The 22,588-nt window shown below is 36.5% G+C and overlaps 1 long non-coding RNA gene across 2 annotated transcripts in view; it reads left to right on the top strand.

The window, feature by feature from the left end:
- The window catches only part of LOC144467872 (uncharacterized), a 105,373-nt gene that overhangs the window by 62,618 nt on the left and 20,167 nt on the right, over positions 1-22,588 (top strand). The window contains exon 4 of one of the 2 annotated variants that reach the window (XR_013493732.1): positions 13,697-13,748. This is a non-coding gene — a long non-coding RNA (uncharacterized LOC144467872). Of the gene's footprint in view, positions 1-13,696; positions 13,977-22,588 lie in introns of those variants that run through there. The other variant, XR_013493731.1, reaches the window with a different exon arrangement.

Raw genomic sequence — 22,588 nt, forward strand, 5'->3', positions numbered from 1 at the left:
GTCGAGTAAAATACATTTCACAGTAAAAGCACCGTCGGATTTAAAGCAGGATAAAACTGTCGCTGTGCAGGTTTTATGCAATAATGTTTAATACAATCGTGTGAATCCTGCAGTCCCATTATTAACGTTCCTCCTAATAGCCCATTGTAATTTTTGCACAGTTAGTTAATTAACATAAAAACGAGCGGAGGATGAGAGTATGACCAATGACATTAGTATTCACGGGAGGAAACGTAAAATCCATGCGGTATGATTTTAAGAGAGAGAGAGAGAAGAACAGTAAAAAAAGGATTTCTAGAATTTAAATTATTCACGCTGGATTCATTTCTTGCGCGATTTTTGCCAAGAGAGCACGAATTATTAATTCATGAAATTCTGAAACTCTCTTTCGGAGGAGGCGTTTCGGACACGTGCTCCACGAGAATTTCCTGGAATACAAATAAACCAATGTATTCTGGGAGCTATTGACGGGAACCAGAGTTCAGAGCGCAAAGTCCATCCTTTTCGAACCGTTCTAAATGCTCCGACTTCTAGTTTCTACTTTAACCCGTTCAGGGATGAATTTTTGTAATAAGGAACAGTATTCAATTCATTATCATTCAATTTTTATTTATTTATTTATTTTATTTATTTATAGACGAAAATTTCTAGTAATAAACTATTAAGTATAAATTTTCACCTGTTACTTTAACACTCTTAGCGCCGAACAACAATACATCATTGTTGGCTGTACTTTTAAAACCATTCGTTTCCTAATATTTTTAATAAACAATTGCTTGATTTCATAATATTTGTTCTGTTTTGAATTTTCTAATCGTCAGGTTTTAAAATATTGTTATAATTTCTATCCGAAATTTTAGCAAACTATATCAAATAATTATATATATTTTATTCAGATATTACGCGATTCTTTTGGTCGGCACCAAGAGGTTAAATTTACGGTATGATCATTTTTAGTTGTCGATGGAGTTCAAAGGGTTATATTCGTTTACGTTCAAGTGTATCTTATTGTCTATGAATCCATAAAAAGATTATTAAAATTTATTATTATTATTTCGACAATTTTTTGCTCCTCCTTACTCTTCCCTATTCGGAATGCAATTTTTTAAGTTATTACTCGAACACTTATTTTAAGAATATTGAAATTCTGGCAGCTGGAATATTAACAACAGATTTTTATAAACATTTTATCCCTTAAAAAGGTAATAATTATATATATATTTCACTCAGATACAGGCGAAACTTTTGGTCAGCACTAAGAGGATTATGTATGAATCAAATTATACTCTTTTATCCCCAATATTTAAACATTCGAATATAGATATATTTATTTATTTATATCAGTCTCACGGCCAAGAAGTTTGACTTGGTTTACAAACACCTAACAATACACTTCTATCTTAACCTTTTATTCTTCACATTCGAATAAATATAAGCACACGACAAATATAAAATTCCCTCTTCTCCTATAAAAATTAATAAAATCCAAAAACTTCTAATTACAACAATTACAAAGAAAATGTTACAACAAATTGTCAACATAAGCACTAGCCAATTTCCAAGGGGGATCGATCCAAAGAGACGCGACATTCGAAATGACATGTCGTCAAAAGTTTCCCTCTACGCGATAATGGCGGCGAATTAATTTCCACGGGCGACACAATAGCAGAACGGGGTAAAAATAAAAGAGAATCGATGCGTAGACGAAGTCGGCAGTCCATTGGCGAGGAGAAAATCGTCGGCACGAAATCAATTTTTCGCGAGACGGGAATACTAAGGAGACGCGGGCGAAAGAAGGGGGAGAGAGGGGCGGTAGGGCGAGAGGGAGGAGCTGTCGTTCGCGGCTGATGTCGGTGGCGGAATTAAAACGCCTGTTTCGGAATATTCCGACGAAACCGGAAGTCCGCGGAGCTCACGGAGCGAACGTGACGGAACAAAGAATAGGAAGCGAGGGAGAAACGGGGAAAGGAACTGGAACAACGGATGGAACGGATTCGAGGCTCTCTCGCGCCGCTGTTCGGGATGACGTCATAAACCTTATTTATATCCGCGCGTGTTCCAGGCGTACAGCGGTGCCGTTATTCGGGGCACACCTCGTTTCAGTTTGCGCGCGGATGCGGGCGGAAATACGTGGATACAGAGGCGTGTGCACGCCCGTGTGTGCCCGTGGCTCTGCGGTTTGAACACGCACCGCTCTCGCGCTGGGTTCTCTCGCTCGTTCCCCGCCTCGCCCCCCCCCCCCCCCTCCGCTCGCTCGTACTCGGAGGCGCGTGCGAACGAGCCAGCGAGCCAGCGTTGGAACGAGCGCGCGAGAACGGGCGAGCACACACGTCAACGGCACATCCTACGCTCCCGAGGATTGCGTCATGCGGCAGCTCCAGTTGTCGGGTTACGAAATCCGGGGAAATCTACGAGCGCCGCGGCGCGCGACGCGGAATCGACGATCCCCGACCGGTTCGAGCACACGAATCGATGGAAACGATGCTGAATTATTTCGACGACTTTCGCGGAGGAGTCGCGATTAGAGCCGATACAACCACCATCCCCCCTCCTGCCGTGATCAAACTTTTACCGCGCGACCTACGAACGCCGCGATGGTATCGGGAAAAGTGCGCTTTCGATTTTCGGGAGATCTTCTCTCTTTGTTTATTCAGTTACCGTTTCATATTTAATCCTCTGCACTCTCGAAGACATTTTTACTATAGATTTGTAATAAAATTTCTGACTTATTATATTTCCATTCTATGTAACAAAGCACACTTTTGTGCATACGAAAGATTGATTCTAATCACTCCTACCAATTTTTTAACCCTTTGCACTCGAAGCCATTATAACATGTTGAGCGCCGCGTCACCCAAAAATATCATTTTTGACCAATCTTGAAGATTCATTTTTATTGTAATATATTGAATTTGACTAGAATGTTTCGAATGCGAAAGAGTTCTAATATCGCCCCTTATGATAAATATTAACTTTCTAGCTTCGCTTTAATTAATTAAATTGTTTTAACTATGTGGGTATTTTAGTGGTCGATTGTCGGCAGTCAACGTGTTAAGTTTAGATCCAAAATTGCTATTTTAACCTGCTGTAGCATAGTACTTAGTATAATTTGCTATATGAGCAAATTATATTATTTTAGATTAGATTATATGCTACTTTGCTATATTCTTACATTCTCCTAAATTATTTACAATCATCAAACAAAGAAATCGATTTTTATCCAACTCGTATTTCTCACAATTGACTCGAACAATAATTATTTTACAAAATATCACCGCAGTCTAATCAATAATAACGTACACAATAAATATTATAGTACTTCCAAAAAGTAAGGAATTTCTAAACTTCCTCTACAAACATTTTCTCTGAAGCATCATTAACAAATTATTAACTAAAAACACTGACAACGTGGTTAGTTGTTTCTAAAATCGTATTTAAGTTAACACCAATTAACCCTTTGCACTCGGAGCCATTTTAACTGTAAATCTGAAATAATTTTTCTGGTTCGTGGTATTTCCATTCTATTTAACAAAATAAATTTTTATGCATACAAGATTTATTCTCGCGACTCCTACCAACAGTTTTACTACTTGATAATTTTTTAAATCGAAAACTTATCTGTTAGAAAAATTATTCTGCAACGTAATGGAATAATTTTAGTGGTGTCTCAGAGTCACCACTCGAGTGCAAAGGGTTAAATTGTCCGCGGACGTTCGTCGACATTTCTATCGCGCGGAAAAAGAATATCGGCCCGGACGCGACGAGGACGAGGCAATTCCTCCGCGCCGGAAACGGAGAGTCGAAACAAACCCTCTGGAAGTGTCGTAGCGCCGTGCGAAAGAGAGAGAGAGAGAGAGAGAGAGAGATTGTTCAGGGTAAAAGGCAAAAATTAAAGACCGTAGGAAATTCGGTTACGCGCTCGCGAATCACGAAGCCCGGTCGGCGGAAGCCTTCGCAGTTGTAATATTACGTCGCCGTGGGGACGGTGGTTAACAGGAAACAGAGGAAATATAAAATGAATTACGGCCGGGCCGGGGACACGTTTGCGTCTGCCATCCTTCACGGTTAATACGAGAAAAATGCATATTCGCGTTACCCGCGGACGATGTTTTAATCCTGTCCCGGCGTCCACTTCGTCCGGCCGCGATGTAAGACAAGGTACCGGCCGGCGGACGCGTGATTCAAATGCGCCCGGGGATATTAACATAATTCGTTTTGACGAAGGAACGTGCGCGCCCGGCCCGTCGCTCGAATCCCGCCGCCGTCGCTTCGAGGATTTAAACGTGCGAGAGAACCGATAAGAATCGCCGAATACGAAATTACGGACGCCTTAATGTTATTCCGGGACGACTAATTGTTCATTGGCTATTTGCACGTTCCATCGTGCGGTAGCTATTACAAATGCTAATCGGATCGCTCGACGGAAACAGATGGCTCGGATTGTGTGTATAGTTTGTTAAGTTTCGTCGGTATTTCTTCGAGCATCTCCAGCTGTGTAATTGAAAAATACTTCGAAGAGGATTTTTTGAATAATCGGTGGATTATTAGTTTGCATATTATTAAACACCAATTGTGGGAAATAATTGCGTAAATTACATTGTTGAAACAACTATGATAACAAAAGCTGTGCGAAATCTAAATAAATTTCTTTACTGTCGTTGTTAACTTTTAAAAAGGGAGTTTTATATTAAAAACTTTCTCGTTAAACATAATATGGAAGATTACCTTAAATAAAAAACAAATTGAGAACATACATTAAGTACGCAATGTATTATGTATACTCTTATACAATGTAGAATATTTAAATATTGAAGTGGAGTGTAGACTTGGACTGTATAAGATATGAAACTCGATGTTTAAAAACTTGATAAATATGCGCTTCACATTTAAACATTTTAAAGTTGATATTTATATATATTCTAACATTTGCTTTTGTTACTGAAGTCAAATTAAGCATGCAAGGGTTGAAATAAAAATTTAAGAAATGTCTTTCAACGATTTTGGTGAAAGTAGAATTTAATTAGAATTTTGAAAGTTATCTCTTAACTCTTTTTGTAAAAATTGTGTTAATTTGTAGATAGAAATAATTCGAAACTTTATATTTAATAATTATGCTATAATCGTAACAATTGTGCTATATACGTTTTTTTTAAATTACATAGTTTAGGTTATGTGAAATTTTGATGTCTATATTTTGTGAAATTGATATGGTCATAATCTTTCTATTGTAATAAATTTTCTATTGTAAAACTATCTCTTTGAAATTTAACAACAACAGTGAACAAATTTATTTAGATTTCGTACAGTTCTTGTTGTAATAGTTTATTTAATAATTTAATTTATGCAATCATTTTTTGGGACACCTTCTATATTGTATTTAATACGCATCAGAAGTTTTAAATGTTTACAATCTAGAGTTTTACAATAGAAAATTTCTCGTTAAAATTAATATGAAGAATTTACCCAAATAATATATTTAATAATAATATAAGTAATATATTATACATATATTATAATATACTGAAATAAAATATTTATAAGAAAAATTCTTTACAACAGTTAGAGTAAACAATACGCGCAGCACTTATTAAAATTAAAATAAGTAGCATCCGTTCACATTTGCAATGTAAATATTTCAATGACTACATAATTTTCTTCGAAATCAGGATAAGTCTTGTATCCCGTTTCGCAAGAAGATTGCAACACATCTTGCCGCGATGTGAACGTAAACCAAAGCGAATTATCTGCCGGCATGTGAACACACAAACTCTGTCACACGTGCACTCCAAGTTTCTTTCCCTAATGTAAGTTAAATATACAAAATTCGTTGCGCGCGCATGTAAACTTTTGTAATTTACTTGCCACGGTGAAACATCTGCGAAGATTTTAAGAAGACGAAAACCTTGAATTCATTAGAATTTCATAAATTTTCGTTTGTAACATTTTCAAACTACGGAGCAACGTGAACCCTCTCATTAAATTTAAGAAAAATATCGAGTTATCACGGTATAGTATTACGTTAGACGCATTGATGGCAAAATTTAATGAAGAAAATTTGAAACAGAAACTTTTAAAAGATTGAAATATAGTGATGTATTATTATAATAAATATATTTCTTTAATATGATAGTTTAGTTTCTTATTAGGAGGTGTTACAAGAATTCTTATTTTGACTAAATTATTATAAAAGCCATAATATTTACAATTTACATATTCTAACACAGCTTTTTATCAATACTTATTTTTGAAGTATTATCTAAAAATGGAAGTTATTCACATAATGCATCGATACTTGCACTATTCTCCACAACATTTACACAGAACATATACGCAACATAATCTATTAGCATTATTTATAATTATTCATAAAGAGACAACTGTATCTAAACAACATGCTACCGTATCACTATTGGTACATACAATATTTAAACAAAAGAAATATATAAATTTTTCAATTCTTCAATTATGAACGAAAATAAACTCTGAATCCAATCTCCGAGTCGACGAAAAACACAACAATAATTCAACAACTCCACCCTCGATTCCATGAAAGACAGAAAACCGCAAGAAACGCAAATTCGCTCGATCCCGCAGAAAATCGCATTGATCCTCGCGCACGATAAATCCCCGGCAACTCGATTCACCCGGTTTGCAAACAACTCGGACTCGTATTCGCGGGAGAGAAACATGTAATTTGTAGATGGTGGGTTTCTATCTCGTATCGGCAAGTAGCCCGAACGGAATGAAATTTCAAGGGAAAAGGAAAACATGCGTCGCAAGCAAGAAGACGCCGTCCGAGCTCCGTCATCCGCGGACGCGATTCCGCATGCGAACAGCCGAAAATCGGGACGGGACAGCATCGGCTTATTGGGTTCTTATGTTAAACGCGAAACCATACGTAACGGCGCGGAACGTTCGGACGAAAGGAATCGTTGGACGCACGTGGCCACCGCCGACGGAATTTCATACGGCGGTTCCTTCCCTATTATTTACGACGTAACAGAATACAGAGTGACGCGCACGGGAAAAATAAAAAGGGGGAGGGGCAACAAGTCGCTGAGCAACGTTGCGGGGCCGCGCGGGGGCTGCGCCTAATGTGAAATCGAATTTTCCCTCGGAAAAACAAAGTCTGAGGGAACAAACGGAATATCTTCGCCGGGGAATAATTTTGTATCGACTACAGTCAGTCCCATAAGTATTCGTATCCTCATTCCTTATAAAAGAAATCTGTTGAAATCAAGGGAAGCGTGCAAGATTTTGCAAAAAACTTTTTATTATGAATGAACACATGTGTAAAGTTTATTTATACCAAATTATAACAAACTTGATTAACTAATAACAAAGATATATTGATTTTACTCCTCATAATCTCCTTCCGTCACATCCAAAAATCTTAAGTAAGATAATAAAAAGTTCCCTTGATTTCAACAAATTTCTCTTATAAGCAATGTGGGTACGAATACTTATGGGACTGACTGTACGTCGAACGAACGGCGCGCGCGGTAGTTTCCCCGGATGGTTTTGAATAATTCACCGTGAGCCGTTTTATTCTATCGATATGTCGTGCAATTTGTAATATTAACCGGGACGATGTGCCTGCTCTATAGTTGCCGCTCGCAATTAAACAGTTTTCGCTTTGCAATTCCTATTACGGGGTATATGTCGAATGTATGTTCCCCGCCGCGGCCGGTTTTTAACCCTTGGCATGCTAAAACGCGCGATCGATGCTCCTTGCCGAAGGGCCCTTCAGACAACGTTGTTACTCCTTGTTACTACGGTTTTTATTGTGCTACGCTGGTAATGCGATGCAAACGAGGAAAATCGTTTTAAAAAAGCGTGGCCGTGGTTCGTAATGCGATGTACGGTCGTTTATGATTGGGATCGATAAGCAATGGACTACGCTGTTTGCGAGAAATGGGAAACGAATAGCATCGTGTTTCTTTAGTCGTTTGCGGTGTATGTTGTTTTAAGTGTCTGCGCGAGTATAGAGAAATTTGTGCATCTTGTAACTATTAATTGATAGTCTTGGTAGGTATAGTGACTACCGAGAGTATTAGGATAGTGGTGTGATTATTATAATCTATATTTAAATAAGTATATATTAGAAGGAAAAATACTTTATGGTGTATTAAAGGAGATATAATATACCTACTTTATATATTCAAAATTATACCGACTTTCAACAATATGGAATGTGTTAATTGACACATGAATTTTCACTTTATCGCATTCATTCGTCAAAGTTACCTTTTACGCTTAAGATTATATAAAATTACATTTATATGAATTATACAAAAATTTGTCTTCTCTTGACTGTTCATATTATTCCTGTTACAAATAAAATAAAGAGTCATTGATACTTTTATTAAGAATGTAGAAACCTTATGATGAAAGAAAGTCGGAGAACAAAGATTAAATGCAACGAATTTTGATTAAAAAATGACAGTTTTCAGAAATGGTACAATAAACTATTAAATCCTAAAAAATTTAAACAATTCAAAATTCAAAGAATCGTATAAGCCCGTATTATTACTTTCGATTTCAACGCTACAATAAAAGTAACAACGAGAAAAATTCTCACGTGTAAATTCAGTAAATAAAGTCCCATACAATTGCAACAAAATATAGCATCAACATTTACTCAATATTACAACTCAATATTATTCCTCAAATTCTTGTTAAGTTTATGACTGATTCTATGTTCAGCTTCCCTCGATCATTGGTACACTTTCATTTTAATTTACCAGAATACCAAGAAAATATCTTACTTTATCTTATTTAAATCTTTATTCCAATGTTTTATACGTTATATACGATTGTAATTGACAGCGTGCCGCGATAGCAACGCTTTAGACTGCCAGACCAATTCGAAGATGGTCCAAGATAGTATACGCGCATTATTATAATAGTCTGGTCCAATCAACCGAAGGAAGACGATTTACATAATATGTAATGAGATTGGCTTATTAGAAACGGTCTATCGAATCGAGCATCCGGTCGCCTCTATAAAACGCGTATGTAAATTGGAACACTGGGAACTGTTCCTCCAATATGTTTCGATTAATACCACAATCGTTCCCATTAAGAAAAAAATATGTATCGTCACATTATCTCGTTAACCAATACTTCGGTTATTTATTATTGCTAGGCCGCAGATCTTTATTCAAATTAAGAATTATCTAGAGCAGTTGTACAAATCTGTAGTTAAATAAAAATTTATTATTTATAATGTATTTTTAATGTATAAAAGTGTATTATGTATAATATATTTTTAAAGTATAAAAATGTATTATGTATAATGTATTTTTAGTTTATAGAAATGTATTATGTATGATATATTTTTAATGTATAAAAATGTATTATGTATAACGTATTTTTAATATATAAAAATATATTTTTCTTGAACAGTTCTAATTAATTTAAAATAACAGAAGAACGTTCATAATTTTTTTTTCACGAATTCGCTGTACTACAAAGTGCTCACATTAAAATCCAGTATTTTTTCTTGCGAATAGTAAATATTAGAAACGAAGTTGCTCAGAATGATAACGTTGATAACATATTTTGAATAATTACTACTATTTTTTACGAGCCGTGTAATTTTTTACCTGTATTATTCTTTTAGAAAAATAAGAGCACAGAGAAGAATTGCCTTCACATGTTCTTAATTTAATACAAAATTTTATTTCATATAGTTCTGAAAATAACTAAAATTGATTTTTCTTACAACTAATATCATCAAGAACGACACGAGTCTTAAGGTTATGGTCTAGGTTATGTTAACTCCTTTACCACAACGTATAAAAGTTCATCATTTGCAATCATCGTATTATTTCTTAGAGATAGAGTTCACTTTTTATTATTTCAAGTTTAAAAAATATTGAAATTCAAAGTAATTTTTATTAATAAAAATTACAATGTTTTGGAATTAATATAAGATTTGAAGATATGAAATTTAGTTTAATTTGAAATTCTAAGGGTGAACGTCGCAAATTTTTGACACAACAGTTATCGTTTGCTTATTATTTGCTCCCAGACTTAATTCTCCCGACGCGTTCGCTGCTCCGCGTTTCTACTCCGCCATTCTTCACCCAGAACGCATAAAGTTCTCAGTCCGCTTATCATCCAAGCTAAACGTTTTACTTCTCGCCACGACGCGAGAAAGAATCGGAGCCGGGATTGCGCCGAGGACTGTAAAACGTATCCTTCGTTTTAATAAGCCGCGGGGGGACCCGGCAAGTTCCATTTTGAAATTGCCGACAAAGCGTCGGGTGGAACGCCGCGAGCAACGTACCCGGGATTGTTTGCAGATCAGAGATACGTTCTCGCTATTAATCACCTATATCAGTCACGTTCGATGGAATTTCTGCGGATAGGGATCGTTCATTCTATATGCCGTCGCGTCTGATGGCGTATAAATCTTATCTAGCGATTTGTCTCGTACGGATGGAAAATATCTCCGCGGCTTTATGACGAAAGACACACACAGGGTCCGAGTCTCTGCTGGAACGAGTATACTTAACGTCTGACGAGGACGCGAGGCTCGCGTAACACTGTGTATCACCTGGATAACAGTGGAACGCACCGCTACGGTAACATTGTAATCTGGTCTTTTTCCATTCCTATGGGAGAATCTCGAAAGAATTTGTTCGCGTTTGTACTTGCAACTGGATCGCGGATCTTTGTCGGATGTATAAATTGCTCTTGATAATTGCAAGAAATAAGAACGGAAATGTCTTTGCTCTTTGAATAATTGTAATAGGTTGAACACAATGTAACAATGTTTTTAAATTCTTCTAATGTATCATAGTTTTGTGATTTACCATTAATTGTCGTTATACGTTATTTGTTCAATTTTTCAAGGTGAAACCAACCCTTAATTTTAAAATGATTCTATTTGTGAAGAACGTGTTTTTCAGATTATTTAAACTCTTCAGGGATGATTTTTTATAGTAGGGAACAATCTATTTAATTTCTTTTTTATTTATCATCCATTTCATTCGATGAGGTTTTTCGATATTTCTGAGGAATTTTTTAGCGAATAGTTTTTCAACTGATTCTCATTGTCTTAAACTTAGAATAATTATAATTTTAAGAAAACTAAACGTACACGTACGTGAAAGTATCCTTGAAGAGGTTAATCAGATTTATTATATTTTATTATATTGTATATTTCGTCCTATTAAATTTGCAAAATTGTTAAAACGATAATAACTTGTATTATTTTACTTTCATGCAATTTTTGCCGAGAAAGATAGTAAAATATTTGAAAATATGCAGTCACAATATTCAAAATAAAATCGCAAAAATTACTATACTTTCAGCACTATATAAAATAAATATACTATAGCAGAAAGAATTCTTGCACCTTAAAAACAAAATAATTTATTTAAGTTCCGTACAATTCGAATATTTTCGAGACATTAAACACACCCTGATCTAAAAATTATTCAACGAGTTCGGTTACATTTTAAACAAATTATTCGCTAAGAAAAAATTACGCGTGTTCCTCGAACACGAAAAGAATAATCGGCAATCAATTCGAAACTAACCATGTCGCAGCGTCTCGGGAATAAAATCGCGAATGTACTCGCAGTAAGCTCGTCTCCAGCCCCGAGCAACATGCCGAATAAAATTAGCGGTGCTTTCCGAGTGAAAAAACGCCGGCGAATTTATTCGACAACCTAATATCACGGATCGAATGAACCAGTATTATCAAGAGGAGGACATCCCTTTTCGTCGCGATCGAGCCGCTGCTCGGCCTGCGGAACGGAATAGAATACACCCGAAGGGTAGATTACATTTTCCGGCGGTGTTTCTTGAATGCGACGGAATACCTTTGACGTCCGCGAATCAATCGGGGATTCGTTCAATATACTTGGATTTCGTTTCGCCGGCGAGCTACGAGGAAGAGAGAGATAGAGAGATAGAGAGAGAGATATTTAATAAAATCCATGAAACGGCGAGGTCTGGCAGGATTTTTAAATGGCACTTCGTCATGATTCGTTCGGCCTTTTTTCCCCGGGTCCTCGATATTTATGAGGCAGTCATAAATTTCCATAGCCCACGAGAAATGATTTCAATGTAAAGTATTGTTAATACACCGCCCGCGGCTCGTTACCGGATACCTGGAATTGTATAAACAGCGCCCCGGTAATATCCCCCCCGCAGCCTCTGTCCATTATAATATCCGTTAATCGTACCCGGTTGTAATAACACTGGCAGATAATCGTGTTTTTCAGTTTGTCTTGTTTCGCCTCGAGTACTGTTCGACCGTTCCCTCCGACCATCCTCGAGTCCCGCTAATTGTATTGATAAACAATGCCGTTGAAACTTCTGCATTAATTGTTCTAATTATCTTTATGGTAATTGGCTAAGGAGGCTAAACACGCCGTGTGAATTCGCTGCGAGGCCTCCGCGCGTGTTCGATCCGAATCGGACTCCATTTTTGCATCGGGATTGCGGATTTCGCGCGTTGTATTATGGTTGTAGCATGCGCTTAATTTTTTAATAATAGTTTTATCGGTATTTTTTATAGTGTTCTATCGAATCGGTTTTGTATACGTTTTAAGGGCAGTCGAGGAATCAATTGATGAAATTGGATTTTAACCATTAAGTATATATAGCTGCGAAAATGCAACGAGGTCGTTTTCGCACGTTAAATATGCAATGTACACTCTTGTGCAATATATAATAATTAAATATTGAAGTTGAATATAAACACGGCCATCTCGTGCCAACTGATCTCGCCTATTATTTTGCGTTGAGGAAAAAGTTACTTCAAATGACCTCGTCAACCCCTTATTTCCAAATTGCAAGCGACTTTTGGGACAGCATAAATAAATTCTAGATTACTCTTTTCTATTAAAAAATTTGTCACTTTATAAATCAAATATATTAAAACATTGTGGAAGGTTATACTTAACGCTGTGGATGAATATCTAATATTTATATTTTTGACTTCGAACTTATGTAAGGTTATATTTTAATTAATTAAGAACATTATACAAGGTTATACTTGACACTGTTGCATAAATATTTAATATTCAATTTGTTAGAAGCATAAGATTTCTTGTATTCAATGCAACAATTACCAGCCTAGTCACAATATTGTAATCAAATTATTGCAATTATAAATAAGCTCATAAAATCCTCTTCATAAGAAATGATCAAATAAACTTTAACATTGTAGTACGAACAATAATAAAAATTGTACCATGTATGAACAATTGCAATCCTGTCATTACTATAAAAGAACGTACCTCGGTTATGTTTTACTTACTAATTAAATAAAATTATATTTTTATATTTTTATAAAAGGGCTGATTCTCTATTTTTCTTCAACGAAAACTGTTACATTAAAATTGAAAAGAAACATAACAGGATACAAATTATTCAAACTTAAAAATCGAGGAAGAAGACAAATTAAGTGGAAAGATAGAAATTTCCTAAAAATTCTGAAATAAATACAAAACTCGTACGAAACTCATAAAAAGTTAAATTGTCTTTTAACACTAGGTTCACGAAGCGTGTCAATATTCCTTTAAAAATGAATTACTTATTCGACAAAATTTTTATCTTTTTTTCACCCGCGTCAAATTAACCTAGTGTTAAAATCATTGCACAAAAACGAAATAATTCTCTGGTAAACATTGTTGCAACAATATCTAACGTTATATTTTTATCTTCGTTCCAGGTGAAAAGCGGCGTTTACATTTCCGGCGAGAAGCGCGGAAGCTGTAATTCCGGTAAGTGTCTGAACCAAACGATGAAAATTGCGTTTCATGGGACACCGATGCCCGAAATTTTGACGAATGGCCGACGAACGGGTTGCGCGCCCGAGTTATTGTGGCGGCGCGGGCAACAATTTCTTTTTTTCTCGCGGGAATTATTTTTTCCGCCGCGCCGGAAGAAGAGAAACGGAGAGATCCGAAATAATAGTGACGGTGTATAGTTTTTCATTGTTCAAAAAAAAAGAAAAAAAACCCGCGTGTATTAAGGTGAAAATTTACGAGCATTATAAATATCGTTTTATGAAATGTTACGAGAGCGTAAATGTCGCCCACGCCCGGCCAATTCAATTTATCCGTACCCACGGTTTTTTTCTCTCCCATCCGCCGTTAACAAAAATGGCGGCGGGCGAGAGAGCGCTCTCTCGCGCGGGCGCGCGCGCGCGCATCAGCCGGAATTTCCGTATTTATGGCAATCGCATTTCGATGATAAATTCGGCCGCGTAATTAATGCAAATTTATTAATACGCGAATTATACCGAGTCCCGACCCCAAAAAGCCACTTTAATCAGATTATTTCCGACCAGCCACGACAAAAAAAAGAAAGAAAAAAGAGGAAACGAAGAATGAAAGACGAATATTGAAGGAGTGCCTGAGCGGATTAAAATTGAATTGTATTTTAAATTCATTTCGTAATGAGCCCTGCGCGTAAAGCGATCGCGGATAGCGAGCGCCGGCGGGGAGGGAAGGGCGACGGTCTTATTTCATTTTCCGCTCCTTTCCCGTAAGCGGTTAAAAATAAATTCTCACATCATTTAATGCCCGCTGAAAAGTGCAGTTTATCTAGTTTCGAAACTTAACCGGATTGCGTCACCGGAAAAGACCCGGGGATAATTCCCGGCGAGGCGCGCGCAACGTAGTTACGACACGTGCGAGGCGAGTACGGTTGCCCGGAGTAATATTTATCTCCGCTATCGAGGTATTTCTTGTTGCGCCGGGAAACCCGATGATAATGGAACTCTTCCTTCCTCCGGCTTTTATTAACGCATTAATATTCCGACGCCGTTTTATCTGTCCACCTTTGTGTTTTTAAATAGAACGGCGACGGTGTGTGCTCGACCTAAACCTGGTGCGAGATAGTTTCTCATTGCGCTGGTACAGTCAAGTACAATATTCAGGAACATGAGCAAAACTAATCAAAGATTGATCATTGGAGCTGTGAATTTTTATTTGTAAAATTATTAGTATTATATTTTTAAAAAACGGATAAAACACGCGAAAGATTTGATATATATAAACGCTAATTTATTTTAGGAGAAGTTTAATTTGACTTGGAAAATGGTGACTGTGATTTGGAAAATTCTCAATTCGAATATGATTGAATTTAGCCACATAACTTTTTGAATACTGGATCCGATGACATAAATATTCTTTAAATGTTAGACTGACTGATTTAGTAAATAATGTCTTGAAAAAGTTTTGGAAGAATTGTTAACGATTGAAATGCAAGATAATACCATGAATGATTTATAACATTTTTAAATAATATTTTATAAGAATGGAGAAACTGACTATATTTGTTAAGAAAATGAATCTAGCTTAAAGCATTAATAAATAGGAAAAATTGAAGAATTATATTCGTGTAACATTTTTGGAAATGTTCTTTTAACAATGTTTTTGGAGATATTGTAGGAACTATTTTAGCAGTATCTATATAAAATTCTACGCCTAATAAACTCTAATAATAATAAATGAATTGTTACAAATAATTCTAAGCCCCGATCGAAATACGAAAAAGTTTTCTCCCGTATTTTTCCGTTTTAATAGGTTTTTCCATACTTGCGAAAGTGGCAAATAAATACCAATATCTGAAACAGCGCGCCAAACGCAAACGAATAATAATTATCATAAATAATTTAGCCCGCCTGCCAAAATATGGAGGCGTTATTAGTATGCGTGCTTCTTTCTGTTTTCGTATATTTTGTATTTCCGCTGACGCTACAAATAAATTTCCATACCCGAAGCGACACATTCGACGCAAAGTAATTACAATAAATTTATCATTATAAATAGCATAAAATAAATAGCTTGCCGTTGTACGCGTGATACGGAACCATTATTGCCGCGTATAATTCTTAACATTTTATTGTACGCTTGCGGACTTTAAAAATCAATTCTTATAACTGCAGCAACACAGTGGAATAGTAATAACATGAATTATGATAATACTATTATTCATAATAGTGACATTATGAATAATTAGCCGTTATTTATTCAACACGGAGATGTTCGCGTGCATATATTTTATTATTTTATTATAATTTGCATACTTGAGATAGTTTAAAATAAATGTTGATATATGAAGCTACATATTGAGGTGTTAATAATAAATAGTTTTTAGGAATAATTTGGGGAATTCGACGCAATGCGAAAACGTTGTATGTTACAAGTTATATTGTAGTATGATATAATAATATACAATGTATGTAAGTTTTATAAAGTTATAATAATAATAATAATAATATACTAAGTTATCTTCTATCTTATAATATATATAAGTTCTATAACTTATGATATAACCTATACATACTTATAATGTAATAACTTGTATTATAACCTATATATATACATATTATATGTATTATATACATATAATATAATAACCTATATTATAACTTATAATATAACTTACATACATTATAAATTAGAACTTTTATATAGCTTAGAATATAACTTACAATACATGCAAATTATATTATAACTTATAACATATATAAATTCTATTATAATTTATTTTATAACTGACAACTGTGTAACCTAGTACACTGTACAAAGTTATAACTTGCGAATTATCCCGCAATTTCTGCACCGATTTCAAGAAGCAAAAATGCATTCCTCCAAATAATTTTTAAACTAACACCAAGGACTCAAATAAACAATCTAATTATTGTTACCCACATTTCGTAGCTTCGCCATCATTTTATAACACGCACACAATCACAGCCGTGTTACAAAGCCGAAAAGTCAAATCCGAACAGCGCGTGCAGCACCGGACGATTGCAAACAATAATTCGCGAACAATAAATAATTAAGGCCGGCTCGGGGGGGGTTCGATTATTGCGAACGGTTAGCCGGTAATCTCGATTCCGCGACGAACCTCAATTTTCCTTACCCGGCGAAGCCGGGAGAAGAGCCCGAGTGGTTTAAATTGAAGCATCGCAGGAGTAAACGCAGTTCCTCGCATTAAATTATGGAAGGGGCGCTCTGTCTTCTTCTATCTAATTTCCCCGTGCGCCGCGAGTTAAGCTGACGCCGGGAATTAAGCCCGCCTCTATAAATTCATTGGAAGATAATTCCACTTACAGTTAACATAATTCTTGGATTTTCCACGGCGAAGTGAGATTCGAACAATCGACTTCGGTCAGCCTTTGCCGTGGGGGTCATTGTCTCTCGCCTCCACGGTAAGAGAGAAAGAGCGAGAGAAGGACTGGCGGCGGGACGGAGGATGGGGGAGGGGACGAGCGGGGGAGAGTTTGGTTTACTTTGTGTCTCCGAGGTTGAAGTCTCTCCTTCCGTGGTATGCAGCCCCTTTGCCAGTGACTTATCAAATTTGATATTAAAATCAGCTAGACCAGCTCCTCTCTTTTACTCTCTCTCTCACTCTCTCTTACTCTCTCTCGTTCCTTGCGCTTTAATTACGACTTTTTTTGTCTAGCGGCACGACGGCGCCGCTGAACTTCCTCCTCCCCTTTCAAAGTAAAATCTCTGTTGAAGTATGCCGTTGTAGAACACGGCCGTTAAGCATTCTAATGAGCTGCAACGACAAATTGTTCTTTTTAGAAAGTTATCTTCGTTCCCGTCTGAGCTCCGAGCACGTGTATCATTAATTCACTTTGTTGTACTCCCCGCGCACGTTTTGTCGCGTAAAATGTTATTTAGTCGTATAATTCGGTTAGGCCGTGTAATAGTGGCTCGTAATTGGACCGAGCGATGTTTGCGCCGGTCCCGCGTTCTCGCGTATCATTGCACGAGAATTCGAATTAATAGAAGGTTTCGTTGGTGTAGCGAAAGATTATGTATGGAAAGAAAATGAACATTTGTCATTTTGGTAGTTATTTTGACCTTTTTCGAGATTAAATTTGTCGTATTCGGATTGTGAATTTTCAAATCGTATTTACCATTTGCCAAGTCGATTTTGCCATTTTTCAAGTTTAATTTATCTTCTCGTAAAATAAATTAACGCTTCTGTATGTTAAATCTTTTGCGCGGTTAATTCGTTCTTTTAAATGTAATTTAAACTATTTGACAGATAATATATTTTGACGGCTATTGTAGATTCAATTATTAGTCTTTGATTAATGCTTGTGTTTTTCATTGTTAACACTAGACTTCTTACTATTTTACTACTAAGATATACTTTTATAATATAATTTTATTATAATAATCTAGGATTATTATTTATGAATGTTATTTAATTTCTTTAATGTGATATTAATTTGTATTAATAGTACATGTAATTACAAATAAGTGATATTACTTATTTGTATTTATTTTTAATAAAATTGATATTATATTTATAAGTTGGATAACATTTATAAATGATTATTGAAGATTAGTATAATAAGATATTATACTATATATTGTGCATTAGTAACATGATGGTAATATATGAATAATGAATAAGATCGAATTAATAAACGAATAAGAAGTTTGATTTATAAAAGAGTTAATTTTATTTTAAGGTTATGTAAAGGATTATGAACGAGGCATTTAGAAGAGCTAATTTGATTTTCAAACTAGTGAATATGATCCAGGAAAGAACTAATTTATGTCACTTTAAAGATGCCTTGAAAAGTTATGAAATTTAGATGTTTCTAATCAAATAAATTAACTACAAATAATATATATAATATATAATATTACAAAACAAGAAGACCCTATAAAATTTTGTAAATTCATTATAACTAAATATATAAATTATAGACATTATTGGTAACATTTTTTAAACGAAAATTCGTCATTTGTACATTACCGAAAATAATTGTTTCTTGTTCCTCAAATTCTAATTTCCACTAAGCAAAGTTAATATTAACCAAAAATGATATAATTATAACCACTACTGAAAAATATGTTATTTTCAATAAGTTACGTTACTTTCAATAAGTTACGTTATTTTTATATCAGACCATATTCTAAAGATAGTGTCAAAAAGTGGCGTCATTTTGTGAATGCCGTTGCAAAAAATTGCCGAACGAATATCTGTTAATATACACGTAATCTTCAGATCGCGTCTTCGCCATTCTTACCACGTTACGCGGCTCCATTTGAACGAAACATTACGGTACAAATGAGCGTCGAGAATGCATTCGCGCACAAATGGCGGGAGAGCCCCCCCCCCCCCCCCCCCCCCCACCGCCTTGTTCCGATTCGCGCCGATTGAAATCGCCCAGCGTAGCGAAGAAACGAAATTTCTTACCCGCGGCTCGCCCGCCCCGTGGAAACCGTCTAAAACTTGACACACACGTAGCCGCGCAAATCTTCCTCTCGGAACCATGACAATTTTCCCCCGGTTCGCCGGCGGAATATTCTCCACGGCCGGGAGCTTTTCAGTTTAACGCGGTCTTTGTCTATCCTCGGGGGCCCGGCCGCCGCTCGTTCCGCGTAGCTTTCGGATTCGCAGCTACAACGACGACGCCGCCGCCGCCTCCCGGTACCCTACCTATTCGTCCTTTATTTTATCCGTCGAAGCCGGGTAACTGTCGTGCATCGATTTCACGGGACATTCTGCGCAAGTATATTGTTACTCGAGTATCAGCTTAAAGGGACTACAAACTCGACGAGACAAAGCGATTGATTGTAACGCGATAGTAAAGGCAGATATAAAAGGAAACGAGTGGTATCTTCCTCTCGCGATGTTCCTCGACAGAGAAAGAGACCCACAAAAGAAATCCGGCGCGGTGATTACCGGCAGGGACGCGCACTCGAGGAATTGGAATAACGCTCGAGAAATGATATTTTTTTATTCCCCTTCGGCCGCTTTCTTTTTCTTTAATCCGCCGGCTGGCTCCGCGAGTCGATCGCGACCGACAAGAATTCTCTCTCTCTCTCTCTCTCTCTCTCTCTCTCTCTCTCTCTCTTTTCCTCTCTTTATATCTGAGACGCCTTCGTGTTTCCCCCCTTTGCGCTTTGATAATTTTTCGAACGCGTAAAAGGCCGGCGTCGCGACCGTTTGACGCAGTAATCGTCGGGTTCTCGGACGGTTGAATTGCGACCACCAAATTACATGGTATCACGCGCCTCGCCGAACACCTTGCAATCGAGACGAGGTATCCGCGCGTGGATCGTCGCGTATTCGATGACGAACGAGGAATTATTAATCACGGCGCACGATTGTTAAGCGCCGGCGCGCGTTGCAATCTATTAGTCGCTGTTGATCTTTTCGCTGTTTCGTTTTGTAGGTGGGTCGAACAATGGTCTTAGTCCATCCGAGGAACTGGTATTAGTCAAATTTCTGACGGCGATTGCTTGACGTCTGTTGTTGAGACTGTTCGTGCAACTGTACAGTGCTGCATCGATTTTCTATTTTTACGTCGATGGTTAGGGTGCTTTGACGTCGTCCTTTGGGCGTATACAGACTTATGCGTATGTAGACTCTCTTTGGTTTGTTTCTGATGCTGTTAACCCTTTGACGAACGAATAAAAAGGAACCCGACGCGTCCGAAAGATATCATTTAATTCGGTTGAACTTAGAAGTGGGATATTTTATTTGGAAATTTGCATTGCTGTCTAGCATTTATTGAGGTTGAGCAGACTTTGTTAAGTAACGTTATGAAATAATAATCTAGTGGTTCTATAAAGCATTTTCGAGTATGTAGAGTAACTGGACATTTTTCACACTGCCAAGTTGTTTCTTCACGTCTCCCAAACGTCATTGTTTGTCAAGGGGTTAATCTTTAATTAGGAATTTTGATAATAATATTGATGCGAGGTCTATCAGAATTTTTAAAAAATATAATCTTTGTAGAATGTATATGGTATTATTTTTTTATATAGAAATTATGTGGAACAAGTATTGCACGTATAGGGTATGACGCTCCAAGTAATAATTAGACTTTTACATCTTTGTTGTTAAATTGAGCAGTTGTAATTCGAAGTAACAGAAAGATTAAGAGAATTGAAAAATTTTAATATAGCATTTTTTGTATATGGAAATTAGTACAAGAAGGACTTGCTTTTTAGTTCCTTTTTTTGTTACAATTAGAGTAGACAATTTTATTTTGCATAAAAATGCAGTGTCTAGTATTAACTCTGGTATCAATTTATGGTATGAGCAATAGATAATAAAATATCTACATTGAATAAAAATACAAAACTCAACATTGAATGAAAATGTAAAATTCAATGAAATTCAATATTGAATAAACGTGAAAAAATCAATGAAATTCAATATTAAATAAACATGAAAAATTCAATTAAATTCTACATCGAATAAAAATGAATCAATGAATAAAATTTAGTATTGAATAAAAATGAGAAACTTAACGTTCAATAAAAATGCAAAATTCAACATTGAATGAAAATGTAAAATTTAGCATTGAATAAAAATGCAAAATTCAATGAAACTCACCAGTGAATAAACATTGATAAATTCAATGAAATTCTACATCGAATAAAAATGAAACATTGAATGAAATCCAGTATCGAATAAAAGTGGGAAGCTCAACATTGTATAAAAATGCAAAACTGAACACTGAATTAAAATGTAAAATTCGACATTGAATAAAAATGCAAAATTAATTGAAATTCTACATCGAATAAAAATGAAACACTGAATTCAATGCAGTATTGGATAAAAGTGAAAAACTTAACATTGTATAAAAATGCAAAACTGAACACTGAATGAAAATGTAAAATTCAACATTGAATAAAAATACAAAATTCAATGAAATTTAACATTGAATAAAATAGCAAATATCAACGAAATTCGTCATCGAATAAAACCTCAAAATTCGATCAAATTCGCCATCGAATAAAGCTACAAAATTCAACGAAATCCATCGCTGAACAAGAACAAGAACATAACCTCGACATTGAATAAAAATGCAAAATTCGCCGAAACAAAACGATTCGATAAAGGATCGCGACCAAAGCCAAATAAATTAAATGTAAAAAAGGAAAAAAACAGATAGGACACAAGGATAGATAGCAGCCGCGTATATCTCTGAAATGATAAACATTTCGAAGGTACAAATAATCCCGGCTTTAATCCCGAACGGGGGCTGCGTGTAAAACGTGAAATGCCCGGGACCGGAGGAGATTTGAAGATAGCGGGCGAGGATTTCCCTGAATTTTCCGTACATCACGTGCTGTCCTCCAGCATGACGCGAGCAGACGTCTCCAAATTTGACGTACGTACGCGAAATATGAAAAAGTTTCCCTGGAAAGGGTTAAATGGGGCAAACGCCTGCAGAGATCTATCCCCCCAACCACCCACCCGCCCCTCCCCCGCCCTCCTCGCCCGCCCGTTCTCCTTTCGGCCCTTTCAGCTTTCTCATCCCGGTCGCACCGGGAGCACCTGATATATAGCGCGTTTATCGACCGGTTCTTGTCTCGTCGCGGATTAGAAAGAACGGACCCACCGTGTTCAAGCGTGATTCCAATTCCTCGATTCTGTCTGCTAGTAATCACGGGCACCGGATTTCTTTCGGGTGCCCGGAAACTCGAGCGCCGCGATGCAACCGGGCCGGCGCGGCGGCGGCCCCATTCTTCTTTTTGCGGTTCCTCCGCATCCCGTTACGATCGATTATTTTCCCTTAGACCCCCTTTAATCCGTAACATCGGTTAGGATACTCGGACAC

The sequence above is a fragment of the Augochlora pura genome, chromosome 3 (genome assembly GCF_028453695.1).
Source record: "Augochlora pura isolate Apur16 chromosome 3, APUR_v2.2.1, whole genome shotgun sequence".
Taxonomy (NCBI): domain Eukaryota; kingdom Metazoa; phylum Arthropoda; class Insecta; order Hymenoptera; family Halictidae; genus Augochlora; species Augochlora pura.